Here is a 22758-nt window from a genome sequence, read left to right as displayed (position 1 = left end):
TATCTTGGCAGCCCATACCTACCCTGGCAGAGGTCTGACTTATGCCAGCGCTGTAATGGATTAGTCCTGCAGTAGAATAAACATGTGGGTCTGTGTTTGTTTGTGCATCTGTGACCTACAGTCAGTGTATGTAACCGATGTCCAAATAGCCAAATTCATTGTATACTAAATACCACTCTATCTTCCCCCTCCTGCCCCTTCCCTTCCCTTACCCCCCCCCCCCCCCCCAGCTCTGATAGCTATAGGGCAGCACAGCAGGACCATAGAGACGGTGGATGCAGGCTGGTGTAAGGACATCACAGACCAGGGAGCCACTCAGATCGCCAGAACCAGCTGCTCTCTGAGGTACCTGGGCCTCATGAGGTGTGACAAGGTACTGCTGGAGCTCCCCCACACACACACATACACTCATACACACACACACACACACACTCATACACACACACACACTCATACACACACACACACACTCACACATGCATGTATACGTACATAGAAACACAGACACAGTTGACCTTCTGGCCAGTGGATAGAGTGTGTGTGAGTGTGTGAGTGTATGTGTGTGCGTTTGCGTGCAAGCTTGTGAATGTGCGTGTGTGTGTGTATGAGTGTGTTTGTGTGTTTCAGGGTTGTATCTGAATGAAGAGCACTAAGTGAATTAGAGGAAGGTCTTTCCACCATGAACAGTAGAGACAATCTAGCCTGTTCCCTTTCAAGAGGAGAGAGAGAGAGTGGGAGAGAGAATGTGTGTGTGTGTGTGTGTGTGTGTGTGTGTGTGTGTGAGAGAGAGAGAGAGAGAGAGAGAGAGAGAGAGAGAGAGAGAGAGGGAGAGAGGGAATGAAAGAGGGAGGGAGTGAGGGAGGGAAAGAGAGAGAGAGAGAGAGAGAGAGAGAGAGAGAGAGAGAGAGAGAGAGAGAGAGAGAGAGAGAGAGAGAGAGAGAGAGAGAGAGAGAGAGAGAGAGAGAGAGAGAGACAGGGGGGAAACGAGAGAGGAAAAGAAAGAGATTATGTGGGGGGGAGGGGGGGGGAGGGTCCCATACCTGATGACAGGAGAGAGAGAGAGGGAGAGAAAGAGGGAGGGAGGGAGAGAGGGAGGAAGTGATAGAGAAATGGTTTGCTTTCATAATGTTATCAAAAGAAGGTCGAGTAGGTGTATTTTCATCTGAAGCATGTCCTGCCTTACAAGGCCTGTGTGTGTGTGTGTGTGTGTGTGTGTGTGTGTGTGTGTGTGTGTAGTTTTCTTCTTTGTTGGTCTGGAAACACCACTCCACCACTTCAACACTAGCCAGTCTGTCAGTCTCCCTGGTGTCTCTCCTGGTCTCCTGGTCTCTCTCCTGGTGTCTCTCCTGGTGTCTCTCCTGGTCTCTCTCCTGGTCTCTCTCCTGGTCTCTCTCCTGGTCTCTCTCCTGGTGTCTCTTTTGGTGTCTCTCCTGGTCTCCCTCCTGGTCTCCTGGTCTCTCTCCTGGTGTCTCTCCTGGTCTCTCTCCTGGTGTCTCTCCTGGTGTCTCTCCTGGTCTCTCTCCTGGTCTCCTGGTCTCTCTCCTGGTCTCTCTCCTGGTCTCTCTCACAGTCCTCTGTGAACACACATGCAGTCTCTGTGGCGTGTGTGAGTGTCTTCTTTTGTTTGTTTTCAGACGTGTGTGAATATGATGGGTGTGAAAGTGCGTGTGTGAGTCTTTGTGTTGGGGTGTTACAGGCATTTATGGATCTGTGTATGAGTGTCTTTGTTTCTTTGTGTTACACGCTTGTGTGTGTGTGTGGTGTGTGTGTGTGTGTGTGGTGTGTGTGTGTGTGTTTGGGGGTGAAGCTGTATGAGGAAGCAACTCACATCCTTTGAAAGTCTTTCAGGGGAATTTCTACTATTCGCCGTTCGCACAGTTCAAAACGGAGCATTGAGGCCAAAACAGCTCCCCCAGGGCCTGGAAAATGGCGCGTTCCGCCGGCCTCATCTCATTACAGCCTGCCCTCAGGGCCAGACCACTATGGCCCGAAAGGGAGAAAGAACGCTATTGATCCCTTCTCCCAAAAACACCATCAAATCGGTTCTTTTTTAGACTTTTTGTTTATTTTCTTCCTCACGGAGCTTTGAAGCATCGCTGACGACACGGGGAAAGAACGCCCGCTGCTTTATCTTCCACCAGGGAGAGAGGGAAGAGAGAAAGAGAGGGAAATAAAGATCAGTTTAGCCTGACGTCCAGCCCAGTACAGCAGAACATGTCTGGGAACAAGCTGATGCTTGCCTCCTTCCCCTCTTGTCTCTCCTCGCGACACACTCTCCCTGTGAAGCTACTGCCAGAATGCTAAATATATCATATTCAGGGATTTGACAAACTACCGGACAGATGTGTATCATTCATTGCCATCGGCTTGTGTGTCTCTGCGTGCATGGGGGGTATTTACAATGAGAGTTAATTTCCCAAAAGATCTCTGTGATAGGCTGGGAGCAGGTGGAGGTATTGGACTTGAGAGATGACATCTGTGTTCCAAAACCTAAACGATGGTCGTATCACTGCCCGCTGTGTCTTTGCTGAGGCCAGCGTGTTCTCCAGAAATACCGGCGTGAAAAGGACCCCGGGATTTCAAACTTCCCAACGGCAGTTGAATCTTGCACAAGTGCAAAGTCTGTCTCCTTGAGAATTAACATTTTCGAGCTGTTTTGACGAACCACAAAACCAAAACAGATGTTTACACCTTAACAGCCAATCAATACTGCACAGAGCTGCACACGCAAACACACACACTTGCTCAAACATGCCTACAGGATATACAATACAGGCCACACAGTGGGGTGATGTGTGTTTGCATGGTGTATGTGTGTGTGTTTGAGGTGTGTATCTGTGGTGTATGTGTATGTGTTTGAGGTGTGTATCTGTGGTGTATGTGCGTATGAGGTTTTGTGTCGTGGTGTGTGTGTGTGTGTCTTAGGTGTGTGTGTGTGTGTGTGTGTGGGTAGCTCTGTAATGAACAGGACCTGTTCATTAGACAGGAAGTGAAATGTTGGTCATGTTGGTCTGGAATCGTCCAGTGTCCTGTTAGTGTGAACATGAAAAACAGCTCTCTGTTGATCTACGACTGGGGGGATGAGGAGGAGAGATTAGGAGGAGAGATGAGGAGAGATGAGGAGGAGATATGAGGAGGAGAGATGAGGGGGAGGAATGAGGATGGATGAGGAGGAGAGATGAGGAGGAGGGATGAGGAGGAGAGATGAGGAGGAGAGATGAGGAGGAGGGATGAGGAGGAGGGATGAGGAGGAGGGATGAGGAGGAGGGATGAGGAGGAGGAATGAGGAGGAGGGATGAGGAGGAGAGATGAGGAGGAGGGATGAGGAGGAGAGATGAGGAGGAGAGATGAGGAGGGATGAGGAGGAGGGATGAGGAGGAGGAATGAGGAGGAGGAATGAGGAGGAGGAATGAGGAGGAGGAATGAGGAGGAGGGATGAGGAGGAGGAATGAGGAGGAGGGATGAGGAGGAGAGATGAGGAGGAGGGATGAGGAGGAGAGATGAGGAGGAGAGATGAGGAGGAGGGATGATCAGGAGGGATGAGGAGAAGGGATGAGGAGGAGGAATGAGGAGGAGGAATGAGGAGGAGGGATGAGGAGGAGAGATGAGGAGGAGGGATGAGGAGGAGGGATGAGGAGGAGAGATGAGGAGGAGAGATGAGGAGGGATGAGGAGGAGAGATGAGGAGGAGGGATGAGGAGGAGAGATGAGGAGGAGAGATGAGGAGGGATGAGGAGGAGGGATGATCAGGAGGGATGAGGAGGAGGGATGAGGAGGAGGAATGAGGAGGAGGAATGAGGAGGAGGGATGAGGAGGAGAGATGAGGAGGAGGGATGAGGAGGAGAGATGAGGAGGAGAGATGAGGAGGAGGGATGATCAGGAGGGATGAGGAGGAGGGATGAGGAGGAGGAATGAGGAGGAGGGATGAGGAGGAGAGATGAGGAGGAGAGATGAGGAGGAGGGATGAGGAGGAGAGATGAGGAGGGATGAGGAGGAGGGATGAGGAGGAGGAATGAGGAGGAGGGATGAGTCCAGACCATTTATCCTGCTGTTAGAAAGACATGTTCAGTTAACAGGTCCAGACGTCATTATGTCGTTTGAAAGTAAGACTTTTACACTGTTATTAAATCAACATCTCCCTCCCTCCCTTTATCCCCTCGTTTCCTCTCTCCATCTCCTTCCATCTCTCTCCATCTCTCTCCATCTCCCTCCCTCCCTCCACCCCAGATTGGTCCAGGTCTTCCAGTCGGACCTTGTTAAAAACACGACCATCAGATTGTTGTAGGACGTAATCATTTATAAACCGGCTGGTAATTGTCACCGGGCTGAGAGGAGACGGTTAACAGGAAGCTGGAGTGTTTGTTACCAGCTTCAACACTTCTCCTGGAGGACACAAACCATGTCTGACTGTTTTTTTTGCGCATCTAAACAACCTTAATTGGAAACCTCAAGTTTGTTTTGCTAGTTTGCTGTCTATAGACTCTCTCTCTGTCTGTCTGCCTGCCTGCCTGCCTCTCTCTCTCTCTATCTCTCTCTGTCTGCCTGTCTGCCTGTCTGGGCTAGTTAGAGGAGGTGACACAGTGTCATTTGTGGTGTAATCCTGCTCTCTCTCGCTCTCTCTCGTATCGATTCAGTCTTAACAGAAGCCCTCGCCATCATCCCTTCATCATCCCTTCATCTCCTCTCCTCTAAAGGGCGAGAGCGAGGGGTAGTGGAGACAGACAGAGTGAGAGACTCTCACCCTGGCTGTGTGAGAGATGTCTGTGTTGCCCTTCAGCAGGGAACACACACACGCTACACACACACACACACACTCTCTCAACTGGGCCTTATAAAGGCTCTATCTCTCTCTCCCGCCCTTCCCCCTTACTTTAAGCCCCTCTCTCCCTCCGGCCCCCAAGGGCGAGCAAGGTTGTACATCTTTACGTCATTCAGTTTGTTTTATAAAGTAACTGCTCTCTTCTCATAATCCCCCCATACACCTCTCCTCCTCCATCCCTCCCTTACTCCTCTCCTCCTCCTCTCCTCATCCCCTCCCTTCTACTCCTTCTCTTCTGAGGAGCAGGGTTTGCGTTGTACCTAGGAATGCCCTCCAAACATTCACCTGGTCACCATGGAAACACATGATGGAGTGTGGGCTGGGCCCGTCTAGTGTCTGGAGGCTCTCTGTCCCCCCCCCCTCCCCCCTCCCAAGGGCTTCTGCTGTTTAGCCAGGAATGTGTGTGTGTAGGTGCGAGTGTGTGCGTGTATGAGGGTGTGTATCTGTGTGTATGTGTGTTGGTGTGTGTTTGGATCAGTGTGTGTGCCGTATCCCCCTGATGTTGTACAGGTTTGTGAGTGTGTGAGAAGGACCAGACCTGCTCTGTGTGTGTGTGTGTGTGTGGCGTGGCCTGACCTGGTTTACAAAGCAGAGTCTTTCCCAGCTTGCTCCCCTGGTACAGCAAGCTCCTCCTCTCCTCCTCCCCTCCTCCTCTCCTCCTCCCCTCCTCCTCTCCTCCTCCCCTCCTCCTCCCCTCCTCCTCTCCCTCCAGTTGTCCCGGTCATTTCTGTAGAGGGAGAGAGGGGTGAGGAGGGTGGAGGAGAGGAGGGGTGAGGTGGGTGGAGGAGAGGAGGGGTGAGGTGAGGTGGAGGAGGGGTGAGGTGGGTGGAGGAGAGGTGAGGAGGAGTCTGGAGGGACGGGCTGTTGTTTACCTTCACACCATAGAAAACTCTGACAGTCTTTCTCTCCCTCCTTCATCCTTCCATCCTCTGACATCCCCCCCCCCCTCGCCACGTTTGTTTGTGGTTTGTTCGTTCTGATCCCAGATTTACGATGGCTGCGTCCGCCTGCCGTTACTCATCTCTAGCGACGTGGGGGTTAGCGGCGGAAGGTTCTGGTGGCGGAGCAAAATGTTCCTTTTATACACGAGGACGGAAGGGCATTTGCATCCGAGAGTGGCTCTTAAAAAGGAGGCTGGCTTTTAAAAAGGAGAGAGAGAGACCAGGTCACCTTTATGACTGATGGAGAGGCAGAGCCACTTCTCTCTCTCTCCCTCTCCACCTCCCTCCCTCTCTTTGTCTTCACCTCTCTCTTTTTTTTGCTCCCACTTTGCTTGAAAGTAGTTGAAAGGGAAAGCTAAAGAGCAGCTGTCGATATGCAGGAACACTCACACACACAAGACACACACACACTCACACACACACTCACACACACACAAGACACACACTCACACACACACACTCACACACACAAGACACACACTCACACACACACACTCACACACACACACTCACACACACAAGACACACACTCACACACACACACACACAAGACACACACTCACACACACACACACACACTCACACACACACACACACTCACACACACACACTCACACACACAAGACACACACTCACACACACACAAACATAAGACACACATAGTACATATACACACACACAAACATAAGACACACATAGTACATATACACACACAAACATAAGACACACATAGTACATATACACACACACACAAACATAAGAAACACATAGTACATATACACACACACAAACATAAGACACACATAGTACATATACACACACACACACAAACATAAGACACACATAGTACATATAGAAACACACACACATACGTCTTGACAAAACTGCAGTTTATGTCCTGTTAGAACGACGGCCAGTAGGGTAACAACGAACCTCTCAAACTAAAACAGACGAAGGTTAGAAAAGTTACTGGAGTGTTTATTTATGTTTTCTAATTTAGTATTCACTTCAAACAGTTCCACTGTTGTGACTAGAAGACTTGCTGTTGCCGCAACCTGTAATTAGCGAATGATTCAGCGTTTTGATTGGGAGCCATTTTGTGTCATCCGTGTTTACGCGCGGCTCTAAATTAGCATTAGGAAGCTAACAACCCCCCCCATCAAAATGACAGGTCTATTCTTTAGATCCCTCTTAATTGTAATTAAGGCCTGATTAACGAGCTGTGTGTGTCGTATTCTTCTCACTAGCCACATACCATAATATGTTATGAAAGCAATCAAGGGTTTGTCACTTTTGTTCGCTAATGAGCGTCAACTTTGCTTCACAATAGACTAAAGTGGACTTGAAGTTGTAGACCTGGGTTTAGCCTAGCCAAGAACTCTTCAGAAAAGTTCCCTACTTTAACTAGTTTCTTTTGAGAAAGAATCCTGATCAATTGATATTGATCAGTTTTGTGATATCGATAGTGGTCTTTATATTGAGGGCAGTGTGTGGAGGGGAGAGGAGGGGAGAGGAGATAAGGGAGGAGTGTAATGAACTGGAGTTAAATGAATTTACCCACTTCAGTTTTTCTATAGAGCCCCGAGCCCCCCCAGGTCTTGGGTGGCGGGGGGTCCCTCTCCCCCCCCTCTCCTCCTCCCCCCCTCTCCTCCTCCCCCCTCTCCTCCTCCCCCCCTCTCCTCCTCCCCCCTCCTCTCCTCCCCCCCTCTCCTCCTCTCCCTACCTGTTTGTGGAACAGCACTTTAATTAGCCAACACTATACAAGAAATTAATTGCTATTAAAGCCTCATTCTTCTGGGGAGTCTACGTTTATTTGTATGCAAATGTTCCTGGTTGTTCTGGGCGAGGAGGGGTGTGTGTGTGAAGGAAACGGTTTGTGTGTCTGAAAGACTCTTAAAGACGTTTTTCCACTTGGGAGATTTGAAGTGGAGAAGAGGAGGGGAAGGGAGAGGAAAGGAGAGACGAGAGGAGAGTATAGAGGAGATAGGGGAGAGGAGGGGAGGAGGAGGAGAGGAGTACAGAGGAGATAGGGAAGTGGAGGGGAGAGGGGAGGAGGAGGAGAGGGGAGGAGGAGTACAGAGGAGAGAGGGGAGGAGGAGAGGGGAGGAGGAGTACAGAGGAGAGAGGGGAGGAGGAGAGGGGAGGAGGAGTACAGAGGAGAGAGGGGAGGAGGAGAGGGGAGGAGGAGTACAGAGGAGAGGAGGAGAGGGGAGGAGGGAAGGAGAGGAGGATTACAGAGGAGAGGATGCGCTTGCGCTCAGAAGGAAAAAAACAACCAAAGCAGTGAAGGTTCATCTACAGCAGATGTGTTTACACCACCCTGGATGAGAGTGTGTTCTCACAGATGTGCATGTGTGTGTGCTTTTACGCATCTGTGTGTGTGTGTGTGTTCGTGCATTTCTGTGTGCGTGTGCATGTGAGTGAGTTTGAGTGAGTGTGTGTGTGTGTTTATGTGGAGTCTTCTCTGCACAGTGTCATACTCCTGGGGTCAGCCTGGGTGGGTCGGGTGTTCCCCCTGGTTGTCCCCTGGGTCCTAGGGCCTGCCTTGTGTCTGGGGCCTGGTCACTGACACCTTGGAGGGGACTGGAGTCATAATCTCCGGCTAGTCTTTCCCTCTCTCTCCCTCTCTCCCCCTTCTCTCTTTTCTGTCTCTTTCTGGATGGATACACTTACATAATCAGTGTGTCTAAATGAAGTGAGAGGGTAGGTAAAGCGTTCTGTGTGTGTGTGTGTGTGTTCCAGGTGAACGAGGAGACAGTGGAGAGACTGGTGGTGCAGTACCCCCATGTGGTGTTCAGCACGGTGATGCAGGACTGTAAGAGGACCCTGGAGAGAGCCTACCAGATGGGCTGGAGCCCCAACCTCTCCACCGCCTCCTAGCCACGGCCCGGAGCACACACACACACGTGTACACATGCGTGCTCTCCCATGCTCGTAATCATCGTTATGGATACGTGATGTAGCAGTACGCTCATGTTTACTCACACAATAACTGTACAAACTCACGCATGGACACACACACGAACAATCCTCGTCTGAAGACAAAACAAATCTTAGTTTTGATTGTTTTTATTTGATTGAAGATCTATTTGAAAGTGGTTTTTAATGAGGTTTTCATAATCTGCTTCCGTTGTAGTGCACTAATCTGTACATAACCCAGCCCAGTCCATCTGGGGGCTGCGTTGTGTCCTGTTCCTACATCCCCCTGACCCCACACCCTGGCCCAGCACCCTGACCCCGCACCCTGACCCCACACCCTGACCCCGCACCCTGACCCCACACCCTGACCCCGCACCCTGACCCCACACCCTGACCCCGCACCCTGACCCCACACCCTGACCCCACACCCTGGCCCAGCACCCTGACCCCGCACCCTGACCCCACACCCTGACCCCGCACCCTGACCCCGCACCCTGACCCCGCACCCTGACCCCGCACCCTGACCCCACACCCTGACCCCGCACCCTGACCCCACACCCTGGCCCAGCACCCTGACCCCACACCCTGACCCAGCACTGCTAGCACCCTCACTGGGGACGCGGGATCTGGGGTCTGAGATTAGTTGTGCCTTTTAATCATCCACAGAGCAGACATCTTGGCTCTGCTCTGGACAACCTTGGACCTGATCCTGGTTCTCCTCTAGAGAACCTGGTTCTCCTCTAGAGAACATGGGACTGGAGATCAGGGGTTTCCCTATTGTGGGCCGGTCCTTTCAAAGAGAGGGAGAGTAGAGACAAGGAGAGTAGAGACAGGGAGAGTAGAGACAGGGAGAGTAGAGACAGGGAGAGCAGAGACAGGGAGAGCAGAGACAGGGAGAGTAGAGACAGGAAGAGTAGAGACAGGAAGAGTAGAGACAGGAAGAGTAGAGACAGGGAGAGTAGAGACAGGGAGAGTAGAGAAGTAGCGGAGAAGTAGCAGATATCAGATCCACACATGCATAGATCCAGCAGAGAGAAGGATTGGGGATGCTTTAAACGCCCCTGTAAAGCTGACCCATAGATGTTCAGGAGGACAGTTTGGTTTGACGTCTGGTGCGGGAGCATCCTTCACTGTTAAGAGCATATATATATACCTACGGTACATGTATATGCACAGTACATATATATATATATACTACGATGTTAGTTATGTAGCCAGGCATTAACAAATGACCTTTTGTTAGACGTAGGATGTAAGACAGGTGTGAAACCTATAATCTTCGCTGGGTAGCCGGCTGTAGTTAGGAGAGAACTCATCGCCTCGCCTGGTCGGTGAGGAAGGGTCTTGTAACAACATCCACCAGATAAGCAGGGTATTTTCTACCGTGTCGACCAGCCAGACTCACCAGCGAGACGTCGTACTGTTGCAGAGCTCTGAGCTGGTGTAGCAGATCTTTTTTTAGAACGTAGAGATTTCCGACGGGAAGAGAACTTGTCGGTTTTACCCTCGTCAGGACTTTAAGATCGACTTTCTTTTTTTCCTCTCTCTTTCTTCTCTCTCTCTCCATTTTGTTCTTTTGTAAGACCTGCGTGCTCTTCCTCTCCCTGTTTGATGTTGACACGCTTGATCCCTGATTTATTAAGGCTACTGTAAAGGACTGGATTTACATAAGGATGAATAAAACACTACTGCTTACCCCTCCCTGCCTCTGCCTTCCTTCGTTCTCCATATTTCTGCTTGTGTTGATGTGAAGAACATTGAAACAGGGCAACACCACCAACCTAATTCAGCCCTTAAAAAAACACCCCAAAGCTATGTAGGAAGCATAGCTAAAATGCCTAACACCAGGGTATCAAGTAGCAAACTAAGCCAAATAACACCCGACAGTGTCACTGATCAAAATGTTTCAAAGCCTTACTCACGTACCTAAAAACGTCTGTTAGGCTACTGACTAGACAATGTTTTCTTTTAATATTTAACCTTTTAAATCCGTGAATTCTAAATATTTCCGACGGGGGGGGGTGACAGTGAGATAGGGTTAGGGTTCGTTATCAAGCTCTCTAACCCTTCATTTGAATCAGGTGTGATTATTGGAATTCAGTTCTAAACTCAACGAATTATGCTATTATGTTCAACAATACAACATCAAATGATATGATTAAGACTGTTTCTCTCTGTGCACTCCAGTACCCAACATGCCTCAGTAAGGAGGCCAGCACGCAGCACGCGGGCAGCCACCCGGTCATGTGATCCTATTGCCAATCAACGCAAACGATTGCCAGGTGTATCTTACAATGGGTGGGTGATTTGAGCAGTATCTATGCAATCTTCTTAGATCGAGTTAAAATTATTTCATGTGACATTAAATGTATGATGCGCTTGTCTATCAGTCCAAGTAGCTTACCTGCTATTAATCATTAAAACGTAAAGATGATTGATATCTTTGGTTTCTTCCTTCCCAACTGTCTTTGGTTTCTTCCTTCCCAACTGTCCCAACTGTCTTTGGTTTCTTCCTTCCCAACTGTCTTTGTCTTTGGTTTCTTCCTTCCCAACTGTCTTTGTCTTTGGTTTCTTCCTTCCCAACTGTCTTTGTCTTTGGTTTCTTCCTTCCCAACTGTCTTTGTCTTTGGTTTCTTCCTTCCCAACTGTCTTTGTTTTTGGTTTCTTCCTTCCCAACTGTCTTTGTTTTTGGTTTCTTCCTTCCCAACTGTCTTTGGTTTCTTCCTTCCCAACTGTCTTTGTCTTTGGTTTCTTCCTTCCCAACTGTCTTTGGTTTCTTCCTTCCCAACTGTCTTTGTTTTTGGTTTCTTCCTTCCCAACTGTCTTTGGTTTCTTCCTTCCCAACTGTCTTTGGTTTCTTCCTTCCCAACTGTCTTTGGTGTCCAAAAGTTCTACTTGATCTACTACCTGGGTCACATAACCCCCAGCTTTCACTGTTGCAAATAATCCAGGGGGGACACGGCCCCCCCTGCCCTGGTTCTCCAGGGATTCCAGTCAACTGCAGCAGGTATCGTACCGTTCATATGGCACTCCGAGCCCGCCAGTGGCTTTACGCTCACCTGACTCTTCATCATTGGCGAACGCCTAACCCATGATGCCACAGAATCCCGGCGATAACAGACCTTTTCTCCGGGCATTTTTCAAGTGCCTCTTCCAGTCTGTGCTTTAAAATTTGGCACTGGGACTCAAACCTTCAACCTTTCGGTTTCAAGGCAGCCGCTCTCCTCACTGAGCCATCCAAGCTGTAACAGACCGTTTCTCCGGGCGTTTTTCAAGTGCCTCTTCCAATCTGTGCTTTAAAATTTGGCACCGGGAATCAAACCTTCAACCTTTTGGTTTCAAAGCAGCCGCTCTCCTCACTGAGCCATCCGAGCTGTAACAGACTGTTTCTCCGGGCGTTTTTCAAGTGCCTCTCCCAACCTGTGCTTTAAAATTTGGCGCTGGGAATCAAACCTTCAACCTCGCTGAGGCTGGGTGCTGATATCACAGGAAAGCATATCAAGCTAGCAACAAAAAAGCTAGACAGCCATTATAACCCTGGCGGTGCTTGAGGAGTTTTTTTTTTTTTTGTCCGCTGTAGCTAGCCATGCAGGTATAACTTCGTCTCGGTTCAGGAAATGATGTGTGATGACTGTAGTGCATGTGGCTTTAATGCTTCAAATTTAAAATCATGTGAGAACGAATCCGTGAGATATGATTATGATTAACCAACTCCCAAAGCAAAACTTATTTTAAAACAGTTGAGTTATAGAAGTCTGGAAAGATCTTGACTCTTCATGTGTCACTCCCAAAATTGATGCTAGGCCTACCCTAGTTCGTACACACTTTGACGCACATAAACTCCCTGCGTAACGGATTCACACATTTGTTTTGGTAAATAAAGTTGTATACATTTACATTACATTTACATGTATTCATTTAGCAGACTTCCAGGAGAGCGCTTTACAAAAGAGCATAGTTCACTGATCATAACAAGTAGCGAGTAGCCACACATGAAGCATACATCGTGAAAAGCAAATAAGTGCCAATGGGGAGAACCCTAAGAGCATGTAGTTAAACAAGTCCTCCCCAGGAGACCTGGTAGGATTTTCCCGACAGGTAGGATAAGATCCACTGAAGTGCAGTGTCAGTGATGCCCATCTCAGAAAGTCTATCGAGCAGGATTTGATGGTTAACCGTATCAAACGCTGCAGAAAGGTCCAGCAGAATGATGACGGATGACCTGGAAGCCGCTCTGGCAGACTGGAGGTGGTGACTGACAGGAGGGCAGTTTCTGTGGAGTGGCCAGTCTTGAAGCCCGATTGGTTGGGGTCAAGCAGGTTGTTCTGAGAGAGGAAGTTTGACAGTTGGTTAGATACAGCACGTTCAATTGTTTTTGAAAAGAAGTGTAGCAGTGATACTGGTCTGTAGTTCTGGAGGACGGCAGGGTTAAGGGAGGGTTTTTTGAGTAGAGGGGTAACTCTGGCCTGTTTGAAGGCAGAGGGGAAGGTGCCGGAAATAAGAGAGGAGCGGAGGTTGCGACGGACATTTACGAGGGGTGAGGAGACAGGAGGAGTTGGGGGGAGAGAGACAGAGAACTGGATAAAGAAGTGATCATGTGTAGTGGGGTTACGTCTAAAACTATGACTATGATCTAGTAATAAATTACTTAACTATATTTTTGTACTGCTGCCAATTAGCACCTACGCTAATGCTGTCGTTGATTGAGTTTGGTTTTATAAGGTCTCGGACGCTGACCCTGCAATATTCTCTCTCCCTCCTCCTCATATCTCCTCTCTCCATCTAGGTGGAGAATCTTGCCCCAGGATGTTGAAGAGAGCGACAGGCGGAGGCGAAAGCTAAATTAAACTTAGTAAATATTCATGCGTCCGTTACATTTTTAATGAACAGACTGATACAAATCGACATTGACCACACGAGAGGTTTGTCATGTCGGTCTCACAAGGACGCTCTTGTAGACCGACCAAAGAACTACGTTTTTTTTTCCGCCATATCAAAATCCAATCATGTTTGACTTTGAGGAATCTCCTCCACTGTGGAAAAGGCGGGGTCTTCATAAATATGCACTCCTCATTTGGGGGAATAAAATAAATCTCCTGTCTCTGTCTATTGAACGTTTCATTTTCACTATCTGTGTGGTTTAGATTTAAACTAGCGTGTGAAGGGAGAAACAATCAAATAGTCCCTTTAACAAACGCACAGCAGTAAAATGCAATATAGGCCTACCATTTTATATACAAGAAAATTTGTTCGCTTACTCTAAGTCATAATTAGATTTGAGGCAGAAGTTGGGCCATCGAGGTCCAGTTGCTAAACTAGCTGAAACTGGATTACTCCAGTTTAATTATGTTGGATAACCTCTCTCTGGCAACTTTGTTTTGGCTGTGGGACTGTGTTTTCAAGTCCTTGTGGTTAGTATTGTCCTCCCTCTTTCTCCCCTCCTCTCCCTCCTCTCTATTTATTCTTCTCTCCAACTTCTCCCCTCTTTTTCTCCTCTAGCTCTCCAGACTGTGGAGGGGCTTTCTCCATCTTTACTCTACCCACCCCTGACCCCGTCCCCAGCCATCCCTGCGTCTCACCCCTGACCCCGTCCCCAGCCATCCCTGCGTCTCACCCCTGACCCCGTCCCCCCCTGGCCGCTTTCTCTCGGCTGCCGCGTCAATAACACGTCCCCCTCCCCCCACCACACACACACACTTTCCTGGACACCATGTCAATCACACATTTATCACTACACACACACACATGCTAATAACTGATCAACCACTCTACACACTCTCTCTCTCTGTCTTAATATTTATCAAGCAGAAGACAAACACATTTCTTGTCCATCATCATATAGCGTTCCTTCCTCCTGCCCAGGTCTGGGGGAAGTGTGTTGTTTTGGTTCCTGTGGTTCCTGCTTCTGCTGAACGGGGGACTGGAGGAGAACTTGGAGGAGAACTTAATGGGTTGACTTTGTAACAGGAGTCTGCGTTCCTGTGGTAGCAGAAGCGTCCTGGAGCCCCCAGAACAAGGATCTGAGCCAGACCCCTGCGCAGGAGGAGGCAGGCATGCCTCCACCTGCGTACAGCCAGGCGCCGACAGGGCAGAGGACAGCAGAACATCCAGGATCACAGAAGACACATCTCACAGTAACCTCTGTTCAGCTAGCTGGTACGCTGGGCAGGCAGGAATACGACACAGCAACAGTAACATCTCAACACTGTTTGTCCTCACAAGCTGCTTTCCTCTGGAGCCATCTTTCATCAGGGACGAGGAAGTGATCATGATGTCGTTCTCTCTCTCTCCCACCTTCTCTTTCTCTCACTCGATCTTTCTCCCCCCCCCCCCCCATTCTCTCCATCCCCACCTACCTAGTTGTTAATTGCGGTTTTGGGGGTTTGTGCAGGGGGCTACCTCCCCCCTCACTGTAAAGGTTAATTAGCAACAGAAGGAGCCCAATACAGACAGTGTTGACATTTATATTCCCTCTGCTAAAACGCGTGGAATGAAACCCATTTGGGAAACATTACAGAAGGATGGGGAGGGAGAGAGAAATGGAAGGGAGAGAGAGAAGGAGGGAGAGAAAGAGAGAGATGTTTGTCTCTCATAAAAACACCCTTATTTCATATGCGAGGTTCGGCGTTGATATGCAGATTTGGCCTGTGGATGACATTTAAAAGTAGTTAATTGTGCAAATCGTTGTTTTAGGCTGAAAAGGTCACTTGCAGAGAAGGGGGGCTTCATTGTCAGGGTAACCCCTGATGTCGAGGGGGCACACACAGTCCCGTCCCCTTTCAAGGTGGGTGATGAATATTCATACGCACACCAGATGTTTTTTTTCTTCTCACAAAATGACTGTTTGTCTGATTCCCACTCTGAGGGATGACTTATCAGATTCCAGGAAAGCTGTTGCCTCTGAGTAAATCTTTTATCTTCATTTTCATTTGTTTGCTGTTCCGTCTAAATATTAACGTCAAACTGAACAATGCCCACCATGTGAAATTAGGGCTTTTTTTCTTTTACTAAAATGAAGTTTAGATATCTCTCCATCTCCCTCCCTGCCTCTCTCCATCTCCCTCCCTGCCTCTCTCTCAATCTCCCTCCCTGCCTCTCTCCATCTCCCTCCCTGCCTCTCTCTCCATCTCCCTCCCTGCCTCTCTCTCCATCTCCCTCCCTGCCTCTCTCTCCATCTCCCTCCCTGCCTCTCTCTCCATCTCCCTCCCTGCCTCTCTCCATCTCCCTCCCTGCCTCTCTCCATCTCCCTCCTTGCCTCTCTCTCCATCTCCCTCCCTGCCTCTCTCTCCATCTCTCTCCCTGCCTCTCTCCATCTCCCTCCCTGCCTCTCTCCATCTCTCTCCCTGCCTCTCTCCATCTCCCTCCCTGCCTCTCTCTCCATCTCCCTCCCTGCCTCTCTCCATCTCCCTCCTTGCCTCTCTCTCCATCTCTCTCCCTGCCTCTCTCCATCTCTCTCCCTGCCTCTCTCCATCTCTCTCCCTGCCTCTCTCTCCCTCTTCCTTACTCTCAGTTTTACAACCACATTCAACACAAAAACAACTCTCCATTTAAAGAGGAACCACAGAGTAGAATAAAGCAGAGTACAGTAGAGTATAGTAGTCCTCATCAAGTACTCATCAATGATGCAAACTTTTTTTGTAACTTTTTAGGAAAATATTTTTACCAACTGTAAAAATATTTGACAGTATTTTTACCAACTGTCAAATATTTTTTCAACCTGTAGAAACTTTTGAAAGTGTGAAAGTAAAAAGTTGTCAGAAAAATAAATAGTGAAGTAAAGTACTGATACCAGAAAAATCGACTTAAGTACAGTAACAAAGTATTTGTACTTCGTTTATATCCCATCTTTGGTGTGTGTGTGACGGTGTGTGTGTGTGTTGGCTGGGCAGGGTCTGGTGATTTCCCCAGGCTGTAGGATTCAGGCCTTGGCGATGATCACTGGTGTGGAGCGATGTTAGAGGGGTGGAAGGTTGTGTGTGGGTGCAGTTCATCTATAACTGTGTGTATACTTGTGGAAATTACCCAGACCCTGTCCAGCTAACAGTCCATGAGCATGTGCACACACACAGGGAGGGAGGAGGAGAGGAGGAAGAGGAGAGGAGGGGAGGAGAGGAGGAGGAGAGGAGGGGGGGAGGAGGAGAGGGAGGAGGAGGGGGAGGAGAAGGAGAGGAGGGGAGGAGGAAGAGAGGAGGGGGAGGATGAGGGGAGGAGGAGGAGAGGGAGGAGGAGAGGAGGGGGAGGAGAAGGAGAAGAGGGGGAGGAGGAAGAGACGAGGAGAGGAGGGGGAGGAGAGAAGGGGGAGGAGGAGAAGAGGAGGGGAGGGGGAGGAGGAGAGGAGGGGGAGGAAGAAGAGGGGGAGGAGGACAAAATACATGTGACTTCATTCCAGGGTGTTTTCCTTCGACTCCACTCCCCCCCCCCCCCCCCCTCTTAATTTCTTAACTGGGGAACAGTTGGGCTTTTAGGCCATTTTGCTGTGAATTGTTCTGTTTAAAACAGATCATTTTGGGTAAAAGTTTTTAATATTAGTTGATCGTTAGTTCTGTACTTCACCACACCCAGCAGAGTGTCTGTTCAGAGACCTGAACTGTACTGTGTATACAGGAGCTGCCCAGTGACAGCTCTGTTTCAGGCAGAGTTGGCTGGGGTCAGCTTAGCGGTTAGAGCATGTGACAGAAGATCAAGAGGTTGCAGGTTAAAACTCCTTAGCCTCCAACCAGGGTCGCCATGACAACCTTGCCTCCACCAGGGTTGTTGTGACAACGTAGCCTTCGCCCTGAGGCTGCTATGACGACGTAGCCCCGCCCAGGTCAATCTGAGATCAAAAGACAATGAGTGACGAGCCAATGAATGATCACACAGGAGGTGATTGGCTGTGTGCCTGCATTCGGTAGCCAAGGTTACGTCCACCAGGAATGTTTGTGTTCTGCATCGACGACAGGCGACAGATCGTTTTCATAAAGAAGATGGAACCCCCTCCCTCTCCTCCACCCTCTCTCTCCTCCTCCCTCCCTCTCCTCCTCACTCCCTCCCTCTCCTCCTCCCTCCCTCTCCTCCTCCCTCCCTCCCTCTCTCTCCTCCTCCCTCCTCTCCTCCTCGCTCCCCTCACCTCCTCCTCCTCTCCTCCTCCCTCCCTCTGTCCTCCTCCCTTCCTCTCTCTCTGCTGTCCTTCTCCTCCATCTCTCCCTTCCCCCCCTGTCCTTCCTAGACTGAATTTCAGATGTTGAGACCCACATAGACACACATACTCACACACACACAGACACACACACACACAAACGTGCAGAGACAAAGGCTGGTGTTGGCCTTGGTTCTCTTGGTGAGTCTATTAGAGAGGAGGCAGGTGTGGATTGTTATTCACACAATGATTTAGATTTGGCAGAGAGAGAAAGGGAGGGAGAGATGGAGAAAGATAGAGAGAGGTAAGGATGGAGGGAGGGGGATACAAGGAGAGGAGATGTTGGTCATGGAAGCAGCTTGTCTCTACAGGATGTGATTTGCTGCTCTCAGGAGAACCTTCCCCCCTCTCTCTCCGCCCCTCCTCTGCCCCAAACCTCTTCTCTTTCCCCCCTCTCTCCTTCCCTCCCTCATATCCCCCCGCTCTCAGAAAGGAATTTGGAATACAGATAGTATTAATCCTCCTGACCTTATCTGTGGATTAGTTTGCTTACACCCTCAGGACCATAAATATGCTGTTAATATCAGTCATGGACTGGTGAGCGTGTGTGTGTGTCGAGGGACAACACTATGAAACATAATGATTAAGGGTATTAATAAAGTTAGCAAGGCTGAACACATGCAGCTGTACCACAGAGACCTAGCTACACTTAGGTGATATCTGTATTACACACCACACACAAACACATACTCTCTCTGGCTCCTTGTCTCCCTCATTTGCAACTCTTTCGGTCACATCCCCTCCCTTCCTCTCCTCCTCTCCCTCCTCCCCTCTCCTCCCTTCCCCTCCTCTCTCCCTCCCCTCTCCTCCTCGGTGTGTATCAGAAAGGGGTGTGACTGTGAGACGGAGAACAGATCTGCTGGTCTGTTTCTACCTCCCACAGCCTGATCAGCTGCCTGGGTCTGGCTCTCGTTCTCTAACCCTCCTGTCTGATCTGGGATCAGCTGCCTGGGTCTGGGGAGATCCTCCCTTGTGTGTCACCCCTCTCCTCCCTCACTATCCCTCCCTCTCTCCCTTAACCACCATCTCTGATCTCAGATCTGTTCTTAAGCGTTTGTGTCAATGACTCTCAACTCTATTGATTGACTCACTGTGTGGGCTATTTCTATTTAACCTTCTGCCTTTTCCCAGATATTCACTTCTCCTTCTGGTGTGTGTGTGTGTGTGTCTGGTGTCAGATCCTCATCCTTTAAACCACTAGTGTGAGAAACAGAGACAGCCCTTCACTGGAGTGACGTTAAAGGAAATCTTCTCTGAGAGGATAAAAATATATCTCCTGTTTTCTTGAAGAAAAGCGAGTGATTGAGAGAAGGGAGTATGGAAGCTGCATTAGATCCATGCCCTGTCCAGCCAGTGTGTGTGTGTGTGTGTGTGTGTGTGTGTGTGTGTGTGCGTGCGTGTGTGTTAAGCTGTCTGAGGTAGTGAGAGATCAATACTTTTCATATTTCACTGTCGAGTGATATCGACCTCTAGACGTGACTTTACATGGAAGATTTCACTGGACAGCTTAACCCAAACCCTGTTATTCATCTCTAGCGTTCTCTCCTCTCCTCCTCCCTCTTACAGTTCTCAATACAGTTCCTCTGAAAGGCAGACTGATCGATGTGCGCTTGTTTTCTCTCTCTGGGCGGCGGGGAGCCGCAGTGCAGGGTCGTCGTTCAGCCAGCGTGGGCCATCGACGGGCAGCTGCTGCACTTGTGTCACAAAACAAATTCACCCCTGTGACAAATCGACAGCTCACTTGAGAAACAGCAGAGCTGATTTCACTATTCCGCTTGATTTGATTTTCCTTTGTTTTCTCAAAAAGGCCGCTGTTTAATCAGTGAATATGTTTCTGTATGTGTGTGTGTGCCTGTAGGAATGGAAAGATCATTTGCATTCCCTCTCTCTTCCCCAGCCCAGTCCCTCAGTAAATTAACCCTGGTCACCTTCTCCCTCCCTCCCTCTCCATCTCCCCTCCTTCTCCATCTCTCTACCTCCCTCTCTCTCCCTCTCTCTCCCTCTCTCTCCCTCTCTCTCCCTCTCCATCTCTCTCCCTCCCTCTCTCCACCTCCCTCTCTCTCTCTCTCTCCCTCTCCATCTCCTCCCTCCCTCTCCATCTCCCTCCTTCTCCATCTCTCTCCATCTCTCTCCCTCCCTCTCTCTCCCTCTCTCTCCCTCTCTCTCCCTCTCCATCTCTCTCCCTCCCTCTCTCCCCCTCCCTCTCTCTCTCTCTCTCCCTCTCAATCTCTCTCCCTCCCTCTCTCTCCATCCCTCTCCCTCCCTCTCTGTCTCCCTCTCCATCTCTCTATCTCTTATCTCCCTGTTCCTCCTTGAAATCTCTCCTCTTTCTCTTCGTATATCAGCCCTCTCCCTGCCCTACACCAGGGAAACACACACACAAAGAACACACACACACACACACAATCCCCCAACCTCACACACCAACCTTTCTTTATTGAGCCAGACATTTGTGATATATTTCTGTTGACTCAGATTTGACAATACAGTAAGCAAACACACCCACACACACACACACTCACACCTGTCAGACATGCTTAGTGTTGCTCCTTGTAGGGTGTGTGCATGTGTGTGCGTGTGTGTGTGTGTGACTTCGTTAATGACAGAGCCTAGGAGTCACAGTGCCAGTGTGTCAATATGTGTGCATGTGTGTGCATACATAGTGTACAGTTATCTTTATCTTTGCTGATCCGTGTGTGTGTAAGGGGGGAGGTGTGTGTGTGTAAGGGGGGAGGTGTGTGTGTGTAAGGGGGAGGTGTGTGTGTGTATGTGTGTAAGGGGGGGAAGTGTGTGTGTGTGTGTAAGGGGGGTGGTGTGTGTTGTGTGTAAGGGGGGAGGTGTGTGTGTGTGTAAGGGGTGGTGGTGTGTGTGTGTGTCTTACACAGTTGCTGCAGTCTCTCTCAGACCGCCACAGTCAACAAGTGATTTAACCACACGCTATTATTGGCTTTCACTGTTGGAGAACACACACATATACACATAACACACTGACACACACTCACTCACACACACTCACACACCCTCAGTTTGAAGTTGAAGAGGCTGTTGGGTGACAGTTGAACAACAACATCACCTCTTTGACAAACCAGTTTTACTATTCAGGAGAATCGGCCAAAACCAATCTCAGCCAGATGACTGAGGACTGATGGTATTTTTTTCCTTTTTTCAAAGTTGTTGCTTTGCTCAAGTACAACATGAAGGTCCATATAAAGACATTTAAGATGGCAGGATGGATAGAATAGCAGTGGAGATAGAGAAAGAGTGAGAGAGAGGGAACTGCACTAAGTAATGGGGTTTCTCAGAAAGAGAGAAACAGATAAGAGAGATGGAGAGAGTTTGGGCAAAGCGATAGCTGAAAATGTCACGGAGGACAAGTTGGCTGAAGAGAAGAGAAGAAGGGATGAGAAGAGAAATGCAATCTGCTCTCTGGACACAAGTGGAGCAGCAGCCAATCGCTCGTGGCTCCACAGCAGCAGATAGACTGGACAGATCCAGACAGACACACAGATCCTGAGAGAGGGGTGCTGGTCTGACGGAGTGCAGGGGAAAGGTGTCATCTGATAGGAGATGACATAGAGCTGGAGAGAGAGAGGGGGAGGGGGGGAGAGAGAGAGGAGGGGGGAGAGAGAGATGGAGGGGGGAGAGAGAGATGGAGGGGGGAGAGAAATGGAGTCCAAGATAGTCTGAGATATGAAGAGGAGAGGAGGATACTTCAGTGTTTGGAGAGATAGAAAATGGGATATGGGAGGAGATCTTAGTCAAAGTGAGCCCAACTGTACGAAGAGATAAGATATTAGTTTGTTGTGAAGTTTTGACTGTTGATCTAAAAAGACTTCCATTAGGAAGTGAAGTCTGAAATGAGAGTGAGAGGTCGACAGCTGGAGGGTGAAATGTTCTGACGGTTTAAACGGCTTTGGTGCCTCGTGATCTGGTGGACTGGGGTGGAGATGAAGCAAGAGGATGAGAGGGGTCAGGGTCAACACACCCGAGGAGGAGGGATGAAGACGAGGAACGAGGACAGAGAGTGATAGAGGGATGGAGAGAGAGAGGAGGGAGAGAGAGGGATGGAAAGAGACAGAGGGAGAGAGAGGGTGAAAGAGGGATGGAGAGAGGGAGAGATAGAGAGGGTGATAGAGGGATGGAGAGAGAGAGAGGGTGAAAGAGGATGGAGAGAGGGAGAGAGAGAGGGTGAAGAGGGATGGAGAGAGAGAGAGGGTGAAAGAGGGATGGAGAGAGGGAGAGAGAGTGAAAGAGGAGGAGAGAGAGGGAGGGTGAGAGAGGGATGGAGAGAGAGGGATGGAGAGAGAGAGAGAGGGATGGAGAGAGAGAGGGATGGAGAGAGAGAGGGATGGAGAGAGAGAGAGAGGATGGAGAGAGAGAGGGATGGAGAGAGAGAGACAGGGATGGAGAGAGAGAGGGATGGAGAGAGAGAGAGAGGGATGGAGAGAGAGGGATGGAGAGAGAGAGAGAGGGATGGAGAGAGGGATGGAGAAGAGGAGAGAGGGATGGAGAGAGAGAGGGATGGAGAGAGAGAGAGAGGGATGGAGAGAGAGAGGGATGGAGAGAGAGAGGGATGGAGAGAGAGAGGGATGGAGAGAGAGAGAGAGGATGGAGAGAGGGAGGGATGGAGAGAGAGAGAGAGGGATGGAGAGAGAGAGAGAGAGAGGGATGGAGAGGGAGGGATGGAGAGAGAGAGAGGGGGATAGAGAGAGAGAGGGATGGAGAGAGCTAGGGACAAGTGCAGAGTAGAAGGATGGAGATCCACAGGTTTGACCTTGCAAACAGCCTGTCGTCTCAGAGAGTGTGTCTGTGTGTCTGGCTGTGGACCAGGCTGGTAAATAGAGCACAGCATGCCCACCCTGGATCAGTGGACGCACATAGACACACACACAAGCAGTAACT

At 49.5% G+C, this 22758-nt stretch overlaps 1 long non-coding RNA gene across 1 annotated transcript; it reads left to right on the top strand.

Annotated features, from left to right (window-relative positions):
* Positions 1-235: 235 nt before the first annotated feature.
* Positions 236-10377, top strand: LOC134016453 (uncharacterized). The gene is made up of 2 exons (XR_009929521.1): positions 236-373; positions 8502-10377. It is a non-coding gene; the product is annotated as an uncharacterized LOC134016453 (long non-coding RNA).
* Positions 10378-22758: the final 12381 nt, after the last annotated feature.

The sequence above is a fragment of the Osmerus eperlanus genome, unplaced genomic scaffold (assembly GCF_963692335.1).
Source record: "Osmerus eperlanus unplaced genomic scaffold, fOsmEpe2.1 SCAFFOLD_400, whole genome shotgun sequence".
In the NCBI taxonomy this organism is placed as follows: domain Eukaryota; kingdom Metazoa; phylum Chordata; class Actinopteri; order Osmeriformes; family Osmeridae; genus Osmerus; species Osmerus eperlanus.
This window is presented reverse-complemented; position numbering and strand designations above follow the sequence as displayed.